This window comes from Pseudoliparis swirei, chromosome 6 (genome assembly GCF_029220125.1).
Source record: "Pseudoliparis swirei isolate HS2019 ecotype Mariana Trench chromosome 6, NWPU_hadal_v1, whole genome shotgun sequence".
Classification (NCBI taxonomy): domain Eukaryota; kingdom Metazoa; phylum Chordata; class Actinopteri; order Perciformes; family Liparidae; genus Pseudoliparis; species Pseudoliparis swirei.
This window is the reverse complement of record NC_079393.1, coordinates 27,980,037-27,994,393: the sequence shown is the minus strand read 5'-3', so window position 1 is coordinate 27,994,393 and position 14,357 is coordinate 27,980,037. Positions and strand designations below refer to the sequence as shown.

Below are 14,357 nucleotides of genomic sequence, written 5' to 3'. Positions count from 1 at the left end.
TCCTCCCTCTGTATCGTTTTCATAAGAACTTTGTTCGAGAAGCATGTGAAGCCATTTGGTTTGTTTCCTAGAGGTAGTTAGCCAAGCCTAGCTTTGTTATCTTGATTTCTTTAGTTTGGCACAACCACAACTGTCCCAACCTCTCCCACTTCATAGAACCTTTGTTTTGTCGTGTTCACCCCGCCCACTTATCCCCCAGACGAGAAGGGGTCGTCACAATGCAGCAGCTGGTGTCGAGCTGACGCCTCTCTGGTTAGGCATGTTCTTTACATCCTCTATCGATCATGTACAGTCCTTTCTCCACGGTGGAGGGCCGGCCTTCAAGGCCTCTCTTCATCCCAACTGTGGCCAGTGGGTGAGAAGTTATTTACTGGCTTGTTTTCGATGTTCATGATGGAACACTGCCAGAAGAAAAGAAGAGCCTTTTCTCCCGGAACAAGTGGTTCTTTTTTTCTAGTTTGGGGGGGTAAAAAAGTGTTCACTGCAGTTTGTTGAGGAGAACAAAATAGACCTGTCCCCTTTGCTTCTTCTCTCACTCCTTCACTTCTTTCTTTTCGCTCTGCCCAGAAAGGGGTTGCTATGACAACCAAGCCCAGTCCCACTGAGTCTCCTTCTCCCCACTGCTTCGGTTATTTCCCCACCATCTTAAGAGGCGACGTGTCAAGATCACACATCTCCTGTGTTACCGTCGGCTTGGCATTGTCACGTTCACAACAATCCCGTGTCCTCCTGGCCAAAGAGCACCGCTGTGTGAACACCAGCGTTGCGTTGTCGCTGTATTAGATTAGAGAACTGGAATGATTGCCCTCCATACTGTCCTCCTTTGTTCACCATGGCAACCTCTTCTCTTTGTTTTATTTTCCTCCTCCAGTTCACATCGGGTTGTGAGACTCCGTTTTTATCATCTTTGCTTATTACTGACAAACTGAAGGTATCGTGACGCTTCAGCATCAGTGTCGAGATCCAGAGTTTTTGTGTCTTATTTTGAAGTCCCTGTCTCTCGTGTCCTCTGTTTCCCTGCACTTCCTGTCCCTGTGATGGTCCGCCCGGTTCCTGATAGTTTCCTCCTGTGCCTCGGTCCCCGGTGTATCTAGTCTTGGTAAACCTCTTGTTTTGGGTCAATTCGTCTCTAAATGTTAGCCGAGTAAAGACCTTGTCTTTTGAATCCGACTACCTCATCTCGAAGTTTGCTCTTGAGTCCTGCTCCACCGGCGTGGGGGTGAAAACACTCTGATGCTCATGCTTGAGAGGATGTCATCTCTCTGAGACGACACAAACACATCATGTTCTCCCCTTTCATTCCATATATACACCATATACCGTATATGTCCTCCATTGAAGTCCTGCTCGCAGACATAAAGTAAAGGCCGGTGCATCCGGATGACTGCTGGCGGTTTGGAGTCACTGTTGGATGCAGGGACAGGAAAGAGGCTCGCAGAGTCCCGTCGGACAGGAAATCAATAGCACAGCCGCGTGGAGGGGAAGCGTCCGAATGCACCCGATCGATGCCTGGAAACTGGGACAGGCCCGTCTGGGGGGGGGCGGGGGGGGGGCAGAGGGGGCAAATAAGACGGAAAGGTCACACGGTTACGACTCTGCTCAAACGCTGTGAAGTCAACTGCAGGTTTGAAGCTGGATTTCAACGACGGCTAGTTTTTCACAAAGAGAAAAAAAACATACTCTACTATCGTTAAAGGGCCAGTGTGCAGGATTTTTGGTTTGCTAATGAATGGCAGGAATGGAATATAATATGAATAACTATGTTCCCATCAATGTGTAATCACCTGGAACTAAGAGTTGTGTTTTCGTTAGCTTAAAGCGAGCCGTACATGTTGGCTCAGTTAGCGTCATAGTACTTGAAGGCCCATGTAGGTCTCAGCTAGTCTTGGAAATGGAGGGGTGAGCGGGTCGTCAGATGGGTGCAATCAACAACCGCACCACTAGATGGCATCAAATCCGACTCGCTGGCCCTTTAAGTGTCAAAGCACAGCGGTTATGTTACCGTATATATCCTGCTAGTCATGCTAGCAGCACGGACGTATGCATGATAGTGTTGTTTTGTCAGTGGGACGAATTATATCAACAACTATCGGACACATTGCCATGAAATGATATTATTAAAGAAAGAAAAAAAGAAATCTACATTTGTATTGATCCCTTTGGGTAAATTCTTCTCTGCCTTGTGACCCATCCTTCGTTAGCAGTGGACTGCAGGGAAGACCGCGGAGCAACTGGGGATTTGATTTGGCCATTCATGGGGCTAAGAGCATGTATTACCCTGACTTTGGTTGTCCTCATGCATCCGGTGCCACCGGCAGGTCAACATATGTTCACTTATCCACTGAAACATTGAATAATCGTTGGTGATCCTCTGAGTCTGAGGTTAAAACGAACAGCCTGATGCAAACTCTTCAAATGGTGCAGCGTGGTCCTCCTCTAACAGTCGAAGGTTCAGTGTTGGTTTCCACTTGCAAACACTGTCCATGTTCATCGGTAACAACATGGTTAGGTTATGGAAAAGATTGTAGTTTGGGTTCAAGTAGATCCAATTGTTAGGTATGGCCGATAACTGTGATATCAATGGTTCTTATGGGGTTTGGCTAATGTCCCCAACCTCTTTGACAGTCCTCTAGACCTCTAGAGAGGCCACGCATCTCTGGATGTCCACCAGAACCGGCTCCCAGACCACTTGCCCCTCAGTCTGTCCTATATATATACAGGACTGTCTCAGAAAATTAGAATATTGTGATAAAGTTCTTTATTTTCTGTAATGCAATTAAAAAAACAAAAATGTCATGCATTCTGGATTCATTACAAATCAACTGAAATATTGCAAGCCTTTTATTCTTTTAATATTGCTGATTATGGCTTACAGCTTAAGAAAACTCTAAAATCCTATCTCATAAAATTTTAATATTTCCTCAGACCAAGTAAAAAAAAAGATTTATAACAGCTGAGTGTTTGTCAAGGCTCAGAAACCCTTGCAGGTGTTTCGAGTTTATTAGACAATTCAAGTGATTTGTTTAATACCCTACTAGTATACTTTTTCATGATATTCTAATATTTAGAGATAGGATATTTGAGTTTTCTTAAGCTGTAAGCCATAATCAGCAATATTAAAAGAATAAAAGGCTTGCAATATTTCAGTTGATTTGTAATGAATCCAGAATGCATGACATTTTTGTTTTTTTAATTGCATTATAGAAAATAAAGAACTTCATCACAATATTCTAATTTTCTGAGACAGTCCTGTATATATATATAAAGCGTGAAATTGATTTCTATCCATCATCTATCTGATGTCTTTCCGTCCTCAATGCTTCTGAACTCACTGCACATGTCTGTACGTGTAAATCAGTCAGAAGCTCAGCTCTGCACCATTTTCAGAAAGACGTACGACTTATTTATAGCCCCTGAACGCCTCTAGGAATCTTCAGCGTGGCTATACCCAGAGCGGAGATATATACAGGACTGTCTCAGAAAATTAGAATATTGTGATAAAGTTCTTTATTTTCTGTAATGCAATTAAAAAAACAAAAATGTCATGCATTCTGGATTCATTACAAATCAACTGAAATATTGCAAGCCTTTTATTCTTTTATACTGATTATGGCACAGCTTAAGAAAACTCTAAAATCCTATCTCATAAAATTTGAATATTTCCTCAGACCAAGTTAAAAAAAAGATTTATAACAGCAAAACAAAATCAAACATTTGAAAATGTGTTTCCAGGTGTTTCGAGTTAATTAGACGATTCAAGTGATTTGTTTAATACCCTACTAGTATACTTTTTCATGATATTCTAATATTTAGAGATAGGATATTTGAGTTTTCTTAAGCTGTAAGCCATAATCAGCAATATTAAAAGAATAAAAGGCTTGCAATATTTCAGTTGATTTGTAATGAATCCAGAATGCATGACATTTTTGTTTTTTTAATTGCATTACAGAAAATAAAGAACTTTATCACAATATTCTAATTTTCTGAGACAGTCCTGTATATATCTACGTCGGAGTGTAGGATTAAGTATTAAATACCAGCGATCAGCTCCGGACTCAGCAGCTTCTTTGCCAGATGAACGCTGTGCGTCTGTAGAACGCGTGTCCATGAAGTCTGCCTCACCAGCAGTGGGAACAGCAGCTTTGTGTTCCACGTGGACTTATTGTACACAACTGCTTTCTGCCCAGATGGCTTCCAGCGGGGAGGAGGTGAGCAGCTCGGTATCTCCAGCCGTCTTCGTCCTTTAACTTGGAGTCGTGTCCGCTTTCTAAAGGACACATCTGTGGGAGCTTTAAAGACCTCTTTCATGATACTTGAAATTCAATTTGAGACCAATTGAAGATCCCAGATCAAGGGAGCAGATTTCCAGATGCAGCCTCGGACTCTAAACTAAATATAGACAATGAAACCCCGTTCGATCTCGATCTTGTTAAAAGAAGGAGAGAGAACGTCTCTCCGCTGTCTCAGAGCTTTCAATCATGATCTGTCAGAAGATGGAGTCAAGTGCAGAAAAACTGGACAAGTGAGCACAACAACACAACAACACAACAACACAACAACACGAGCTGCCAGTGCTGATGGAGGTCACGTGATCGCACAGAAAGACTCTCAAATCATCTTTTTAGGAAATGTATTGGAAAACAGTTGAATGAAATGGAAGTGAACCTGTCGATGGGGTTGGATACAGGTCCAGCATATCATCCATCAGACGCCTTCAGGGGGGCTCCTGAACACCCTTTGTCCTCAGGGACCGCCAAAATCAACACAAATAAAAGTCCCAGGTAAAAACGTTATTTCTTCTTCCTCACTATATATCATTGTGCATGTAGTAATAACAATGTTGTACAGTTTATTGAACTGAAATTTTTTTTTTACATACTTTTATTTTGCTGGCCTATTTCTATATTTTGTATTGGAGAAATATTGTGCCCTTATTTGACATTTTTAAATCTTAGTGGTTATTTCTTCATGGCCCGCCCCCTCTAAGGTGCGAATGAAGTGAAAGACGTAAATAAAGCACAAATAGTTGAGTAAACTCCCGCTTTACGCCTTTAGGTTGAACGCAGCATTATTCAATAACATTCACACAGCAGATATTGGTTTGGTTCGGCTGAGCGGCTCAGTCCACCAGCGTCAGCGGAGCAGCCGAGGTCCCTGTCGGTGGGCGTGTCCGTGAGGTCCGCAGGTCGATGCCAGCAGGGCAGACGGACGGACAGCGTGTGGCCACCAGCGGCACACCGGGGGGGCGGAGCGCTGCCGGACTCCTCCCGGAACCAAAGAGGAGCCGGATGTCGAGGAGCAGAAGCTCGGTGGAGCGAGCCGAGGGGGAACGGGTTCAGTCTGCAGAGACGCAGGGCGGTGGACCGGGGCCCACGGCGTGTCGAGGGGCTGAGCCGACCTCAGACAGGAACTATGGAATAGAGCTCCATAGAAATCTTAATGAACCTGTATTACATGAATATACATTGTTTTTTCACGTGACTTTATTTGGTCATTGACGGGAAACCAGGCTGTTGGCACAAAACCATCGTCAGGGTAATATGTGGAAGCGTTGTGAAATCAACGCGATTATAAAAGCCACGTGTCGAGGTGAGGCTGTTTGAAGTCACGTTGTCACGTTAGCTAGAGAGATTTCCGCGGCAGTGCAGCGGAGAGCGCTTGTTCGAGGCTCCCACTCTACAAAGATTATTATAAATAAACAAATTGTATTCATAAATTGTACAAATTGTCCATATTTGTGTTTTGGAGGTATGAAATATACCCATTAATATTTTTTAAATAGGATATCTTCGCAAAAACATGCTTGTCCTGCACGTCCTCTCCTGGCTGCATGGCTCGTGTCTCAGCTGGGGACGAATCCTTCTGGCCCAGAAGAGGCGGGTCTAAGAAGCAGTTTAGCCTATCACTGATAAACAGTTTGGCCGAGGTCTGAGCAAGGGCGCCAGAAATAGAAGGAATAAGGAGTAGGAATTTGGGAGGTGGCCATTGGCCCCACCACCCATCGTACGACGGATCACGTGGAATTCCTTTCACCAGAATGCAGAAATCCCAAACACTGCCAATCAGATGTGAACCATCTGAACCACCTGAACCATCTGAACCACCCCGTACGGCCACGGTCACCGGAGCCGTGGACCACACGCGGGGTTTCTCTCTGCTCAGGTGGTTCCATTCACGACACTCATTGTGATTCTGTACGACTTCTAGAACCGACATGTCACGAGAATGTTGAGACAATCGCTATCGCTAACCTCCAGACCTGGAGAGGCTGCTAGAGCAGGGGTTCCCAGACTTTTTAGGCCACGCACCCCCTTCTACATCCCGACCGGGTTCACGCACCCCCAATCCCCCACACTTTTCTTTTTAGTTTTCTAGTGAGTGTGCTCACCTGTGTGCGCGGATGTGTCGGCGCTCAACAGCAGCTTGCTGTTACGTGCCTGCTGCCAGTCTGACTCCGCTGTTTTGGGTGAATGCCGTCACGTGCGACCTGGAGGTGTTAACCAAAATCTTTCTAATTAAAAAACATCCGGGGCTTTTAGCCACTAAGTCTCACGCTCAATACGTGACACTTGAGAGCCCTGAGAATGTTTAATATTAATTATTACACCATTAGACCGCCATTACATTTTGCACCACACTTTGGGAATCCCTGTGCTAGAGGCTGAGAGGAGCTGGGGGACGCTGAGGATACACTGAGCTCCTCTCTCCTCTCTCCTTAAGGACGCTGAGGATACACTGAGCTCTCTCCTTAAGGAGGATACACTGAGCTCCTCTCTCCTCTAGGATACACTGAGCTCCTCTCTCCTCTCCTCTCTCCTTATGGACGTTTAGGATACACTGAGCTCCTCTCTCCTCTCTCCTTATGGACGCTTAGGATACACTGAGCTCCTCTCTCCTCTCCTCTCTCCTTATGGACGCTTAGGATACACTGAGCTCCTCTCCTCTCCTCTCTCATTATGGACGTTTAGGATACACTGAGCTCCTCTCCTCTCCTTATGGACGTTTAGGATACACTGAGCTCCTCTCTCCTCTCCTCTCTCCTTATGGACGTTTAGGATACACTGAGCTCTCCTCTCCTCTCTCCTTATGGACGTTTAGGATACACTGAGCTCCTCTCTCTCTCCTCTCTCCTTATGGACGTTTAGGATACACTGAGCTCCTCTCTCCTCTCTCCTTATGGACGTTTAGGATACACTGAGCTCCTCTCCTCTCCTCTCTCCTTATGGACGTTTAGGATACACTGAGCTCCTCTCTCCTCTCCTCTCTCCTTATGGACGTTTAGGATACACTGAGCTCCTCTCCTCTCCTCTCTCCTTATGGACGTTTAGGATACACTGAGCTCCTCTCTCCTCTCTCCTTATGGACGTTTAGGATACACTGAGCTCCTCTCTCCTCTCCTCTCTCCTTATGGACGTTTAGGATACACTGAGCTCCTCTCTCCTCTCCTCTCTCCTTATGGACGTTTAGGATACACTGAGCTCCTCTCTCTCTCCTCTCTCCTTATGGACGCTTAGGATACACTGAGCTCCTCTCTCCTCTCCTCTCTCCTTATGGACGCTTAGGATACACTGAGCTCCTCTCTCCTCTCCTCTCTCCTTATGGACGTTTAGGATACACTGAGCTCCTCTCTCCTCCTCTCTCCTTATGGACGTTTAGGATACACTGAGCTCCTCTCTCCTCTCTCCTTATGGACGTTTAGGATACACTGAGCTCCTCTCTCCTCTCCTCTCTCCTTATGGATGCTGAGGATACACTGAGCTCCTCTCTCCTCTTCTCTCTCCTTATGGACATTTAGGATACACTGAGCTCCTCTCTCCTCTCCTCTCTCCTTATGGATGAGTTTACATCTCTCCATCACACATTACTAACTCTGCTTCCTCTCCAGAGTCCTTGTGACTTCACGTCTCAGAGGGTCCATTGGACCTGGCTGGCTCTGATGCCTCCTGTCATGAACCTGCTGATTTGAATTTAGTTGAATCCGATTTGAGTTTTCTTCCCATCTTCATATCTCAAACCCCGAGGGGGAATGCGAGCAGATGTACAGAAACACAAAGCCTTGTTTTTGGGTTGATGTATGATGATCCTTTCCAGGCTACTCATTTTGTTCTGTACAAATATCCCACTTATCAACGCAGTCAGAGAGATTTACATCAGTACCAATCTGTCTTCAGCCACGTTTCCAATCTCTTCCCATGGCAGCAGAGTGCATACCGTTTGCTAACGAATAAACAGCGTCACTTGCTAACGTCTTGAGGACGTCCACATGGGACGTCGTGTGTGCCGCGCTGCATCTGTAGAGACATCCTCCACCATCACTGCAGAGACGTCCAATAGCCGATGTGTCGGCAGCAACGCTAACTTAGTGACGCTCTCCACTCGGACACGTACCTCTGCAACTCACAGTCCATTTGTCTGTTCTGACACGCAAATGAACGTTTACTCAGGTGAGCCCCTGAACCACAGGTACACCACTCGACCTATGCTGGGACCACGGTGACGCTCCATAACCAGAACGTGACTTCCTGCCCATGCAGAGACGGGCGGAACATGCAGTTCAGACCACCACACAGGCTGGCATTTCAAAAGGTGACGGGCGACACTAATAGATAACACACACCCATTGTGTGTGTGTGTGTGTGTGTGTGTGTGTGTGTGTGTGTGAGGAAAGCACATGCTGTTATTCTCCTTTTCCTTTAGGTTACAGTCATGTTAACCAACGAGGCGGCAATTTACCGACACATCCCCAAAACCTTTGTTGTGGTTGAGGACCTGAGAACTAGAGCGCTCCAGGAGGTGTTGGTTCAACGCTCGGGGGACAACGCTGTGTCGCCTTGGCAACGGGTTGGATGTCGGGCCTACGAGGAAACGTGGGACTCAGCATTTGAGCATAAAAATAATTTCAGATCAGCATCGTTATTGGGAATCCTTTTTCTCAAAATTGATAAATTACTGAAAAATCTCCTCACTGGCTCTGTTGTGTGTGTGTAGCTTTCAACGCCATCGGTGGCTGCAGTTTGCTCAGTTGTCATGGCGATGGCTCAGCTTTCATATGGCCTCGTATGGTCACATGTTAAGAGGTGCGGTCATGTATGAATGCTGGCAGACTTTTTATTTATTGTTTTGTTTCAAGGCTTGAATACTTTCCTGTTTCTATATAAGCAGATATAATATGTAAGAGTGTAACATGGTCATTGTACATCCTATAACAGGTGCAGGGCATTCATTGGCTGCTGGTTGAAGCAAACACTCGTCTGACATGCTGTAACACATTCGTTGGTATTTATGCTCGCGCTTCTACTGCTATTCAAAGTGGGGATTTTCACATTGTGATAGAGCGCCAAACAAACTGTCATCATTATGAATTACTGAGCGTTCGACGTCAACGTGTCTAAAGCTGCGTTCACACCAGAAGGGTTGAGAACTGTTCGCTCAAATAGATCAAAGTCACCGTACAGACGTGAATGACGCGAATTACGCGGCACGAAGAATTTGTGTTGAAATATTTCAACTTTGGCGAAAAATTCCCACGACGGTGAGATGCTAGAGCCAATCAGCGTCGAGCTGCTCCTCCGGTGGTGAATCTAACTGCTCTAGTGGAGCTGAAGAGACATTCAGACTAGAGGGGAAGGTCACCGAGCTGTGAGCCTACGGGTGATGTCATGAATAAATATATATATATATATATATATATATATGATATTAATGTAATGAACCCAAACACGAGGCGTTACATGTTCAGACATGTGTGTGATGTCCTCAACGAGTATGAAGCAGAACTACTGGTTAGTTCTTCATGGTTGATGAGGGAGATGATAACTGTTTCCACAGAGTAAAGCCACGGAGATGAGCCCCGCCCCCGCTAAGCCCCGCCCCCTCTAAGGCGCGAATGAAGCGAATTACGCAAAAACCTTAAAGCTTAAAGGTTTGGCAAAGCTGATTTAAAGTTGTCACTCTCAGTTCTGGTGTGTATCCAACAGTAAAGAGGGACGAGCTGCTCACTGCACAGAGTGTCACCTGGAATAGGTCCCCCCCCCCCCCAACAGCTGTGGAGGGAACCGTCTGGCTTCGCTCCCGGTATCTGTTCCAGTCTGTCACGATTTACAAAGGATTTCTAAATAGATATCTGTCAGATGGATGACTTGTCTGTGTTAACAACGAGAGCGCTGGTTCTCAAATGTTGGCACGTTCGCCCTGATGGTCCGTAAAGGCACTCCAGAGGGTACGGGAGACTTTAAATATATATATTTATTGTGTTGTTCCTGTGTTTTAATTAGTGTGATGATTCCTTCTGGTCACATGACATCTATGACACCTGTCCATCCTGGAGAGGGATCCTCCTCTGTTCTCTCCTCAAGGGGTCTGACCTTTTCCCCTGAAGGGTTGTTTGGGAGTTGTTCCTGATCCGATGTGAGGTCAAAGGTCAAAGGTCAGGGATGTCTATGTGTACAGATTGTAAAGCACTCTGAGACACATTTATAATTTGTGAAAATGGGCTATCCAAATAAACTGAATTGAATTGAATATAAAATGAGCATTTAAGTCCTTTAACGAGTTATTAATGAAATATTCAAGACAATATAAGTGTGCATTCATCAACGGCTTCGGGGTCCTAAGTACATGGTCTGCAGGAGGCTCTGAGGAACCGTGCAGCCGGCCTTGGGAGGGAAGTTCCACAACAATCCAGGCCCCATCGACAGAGTGGGCACACAGTCACACAGAGACAGGCGACTGGGCGGCGCTGGTGCACTGCAGCTGCAGGAGCAGTAACACGATTCACAGAGTTATGTCAGGAGGCTCCATGCAATGAAACTACGGAGCAGACGGGAGGTACCACTCGGAGGCAGAGACGATGAACGGACCCTGTGGAGATGTGAAGGTTAACATTTAACAGAAGACAAGGGTGATTGATGCTCATCTAGTTATCAGATATTACAATCACACATCCAGTGTGAGCTCTTTGAACGCTGCATTCATTGACTGTTACGGTGGCCAGAAACAAGTGCCACAACACGGACTGTATCACATGAATAATACCGTCGGCCCATTTCCCAATGAGAGCAGAGCATCGAGCAAAGAGGAAATCAAATCAGCATGCAGGACACGGTGATGACGACACTGCTTCTCCTTCTCTGGCCCACTTGCAGTGCCAGCCTTCATTGTTGACCATGCCAGTGGCTGGGAGGTGTTGACAGGAGGTCTGCAGACGAGAGACGCTCAGAAAGCTCTGGAGCTGTTTGACGCATGACTCAGCACTCTGTAGACGCTCCAGTGGTGCTACGCTGCTCATTAGCACTGTGTTCCGAACAGGACTGTCCAACAGCTATCAGTTGTGTTGTTTATATGCTCAAAATACATCCGCAATGTGCCGTTATCAACCGGTAATGCTAATAATAGCTAACCCGGCTGGAGCAAACCGCGCTAAGTGTTCCAACGTGTTGCGCCGCCCACTCCGGTGTGACGTCATCGCGGCTACGACAACCAACACCCGAGGTGAATGTACGCAGCAATGGTAGAGATATCTACACTGATCACCCTGATCCCTCCATGTTCAACAAGCTCACACGCCGTTAGCTACCAGCTGTTGGTAGCTAACGGAAAATAAAGGTTATCCAAAAATCAAACATTAAACATATTACAGGTTATGTTTTTAAACATTCTTCACAAGCTGATTTTAAGGGAAATATTCTGAATAAACAAAACTTAACTTTAATATGGAAAAGTTACATCAATTGCATTTGCGATCATGTTCAACAAGCTCACACGCCGTTAGCTACCAGCTGTTGGTAGCTAACGGCGGTCTGTCTGTTAACGGCCGTCAGGGAAGTGAAAGTATTTATTTAGAGTTCTTTCTCGCACACTGCCCCCGGGCAACCTTTACTTTCAGAGGTATGAGGTGGTGCTTTCTCTCTTTTATCACATTTTTGTTGTTCATATTTTTTAATTGTAGGAAATATAGGATATCCAAAAATCAAACATTAAACATATTACAGGTTATGTTTTTTGAACATTCTTTGAATATTTTTGGCCCACAAGCTGATTTTAAAGAAAATATACTGAATGAACTGAACTTAACTTTAATATGGAAAAATTACGTCAATTGCATTTGCGATCATGTTCAACAAGCTCACATGCCGTTAGCTACCAACTGTAGGTAGCGCTAGCTGTCTGTTAACATCAGTCAGGGAAGTGGATATTAGCTAACTAGCTAGTTAGCCTACCTTGCTAAGGTTAGCCCTGATAGACGTATGGGGATTTAGCTAGCTTTAGCTGTCTCTCACTGGCCCAGTTCATTCCGGTGTTGACTAACATCGGCGGTGAAGCTACTGCTGTCAAAAACTCCCAACTCTCGTCTCCACATGTGGGCCGGAGCGGTAACTCTAGGAACAACAGCAGCTCTTTGTAAATCTCTTTATAAACGCAGAGAAACCGACCCGCTCCCGAAGGCAACACGAGCTCGGCTCCAGCGGCTGCTTCGTGTGCTGATGAAAATAAAATAAATAAAAACCAATACGTTTTAAGCCGTTAAAACATAAGAGAGGGCGTGAGACACTCAACCTGCAGCACACAGAAAATGCAGATGCTTCTAAATCAAATAGCGTCTCTCCACTCCTGTGCTATTTGCACATATTTAAATGAGGTCAAATGATGAAGGCGCATAAATATGACCCCCTTTAAATGCAAATGATCCTCATTGGAATAACAATCCGATTCACAAAAATCTCCCAGCAGTTCCAGTGCAGTGATTACCAGAGAGCAGCTGGTAGCTGAGACTCATCAAGGGGCTGCACTCACATCGGTTATTCTGGGATGCGGATGGAAGTTTTGTCAGGAAAAGTTATTTTGAGGAGGAGATTAAATAAAAACTAGCAAAGAAATTATGACAATAAGGTTTTTATATGAACAAATCAGAGTATTTTCCCCTCAAAAAGACAGAACTGCAGAGCCTTCCGGCCGTGTTGACTCTAGTGAGGCGTTCAGGGGCAGGTCGGGAAGCGCAGCTCCTTGTGAATTGGCCCCAGAATGACGACATGGAACTAAATAATAAAGGACACCCAGCGCGTCGCTGTGGGATGCAAAACAACAGCCCGAAATGTTCCTGCTGACGGTCTCGTTCTGGTTTGACCCTCTGACAGAACTTATCAAAGTCGGAGTTACAATAAGTTACAAATCCCCAAAAGGACTTAAACCCTGAACCCTGTGAAGTTCGACTTGTTCTCGTCTTAATTTAGCTCCAAATCCAATCGACTGTCGGACCGTCGGTCCAGCTGCAGGACTATTCCACGGACACGCCCCCTCAGAGTGACACCAACAACCTTCACCGTCAGAGAAGCTCCCGGACTCCTGAGGTGTGTTCAAAGGCAGCGGCTGCAGCGTAAATGGCGCACTTTGTTTTTCTGCGGGGACGATAAACGCAACCTGCCGACGTGTGTGTGTGTGTGTGTGTGTGTGTGTGGGATGGGGAGGAGGCGGGGGTTGAAGTAAAGTATAGAGCACAAAGCAGCAGGGCTACACACACACACACACACACACACACACACACACACACACACACACACACTCGTCCTCATTTCATCGTCCTCTTCAAAAAGGAAAACAAATATTCTGCTCGTGTCAAGAGTTGTCTAGCCTTGATTTTGTTGGAGGGAAGGGGGGGGTCGGGGGGGGGTACAAACACAGTTTCACACACATTCCCAGACAACAAGTCACTGCTGCCGCAGACGGAGCCGACGGTACCTGAGGAGGAGGTGAGATCTGGTCCAGCCGGTCGAGCTCTTCTCTTCTCCTCTTGTCCTCAAGCTGCTGAGGATTGGGATCGGGAACGTCGCTGTGTGTGTGTGTGGTGTGTGTGAGTGTGTGTGTGTGTGTCTAATAAATGAAATGAGAGAGAGGGTCTCTGTCTCTCTCTGTCTCTACCTCCCTCCCCTTTGCCGATGATAAACAGAGTGCACGTGGCTTCACCAATGATGCACCGGGAAGTGAACGAGAGAGAGGGATGGAGGGAGGGAGAGAGAGAGAGGGAGAGAGTGAGGGAGGGAGAGAGGAAGAGGGAGAGAGGGAGGGAGAGGGAGGGAGGGAGGGAGAGAGAAAAGGGGAAAGACTGGAGTCTAGTTGAGAAAGAGATGTGTGTGTGTGTGTGTGTGCATACACACACACAAACACATATACATACACTCTCACACACATACACACACGTACACACACATTCACACACACACACACACACACACTCACACACACAGACACACTCACACACACACAGATACACTCACACACACACTCTCACACACACAGATACACTCACACACACACACTCACACACACACAGATACACACACACAGACACACACACACAGACA

At 46.0% G+C, this 14,357-nt stretch overlaps 1 protein-coding gene across 1 annotated transcript in view; it reads right to left on the bottom strand.

Moving 5' to 3' along the window:
* ndrg4 (NDRG family member 4) overlaps window positions 1-13,869 on the bottom strand; it is a 32,190-nt gene extending 18,321 nt beyond the window's left edge. Inside the window, exon 1 of the mRNA XM_056416013.1 lies at window positions 13,735-13,869. The gene's annotated coding sequence lies outside the window, so the exon portion shown is untranslated. The remainder of the gene's footprint in view (window positions 1-13,734) is intronic.
* Between the last annotated feature and the right edge of the window lie 488 nt (window positions 13,870-14,357).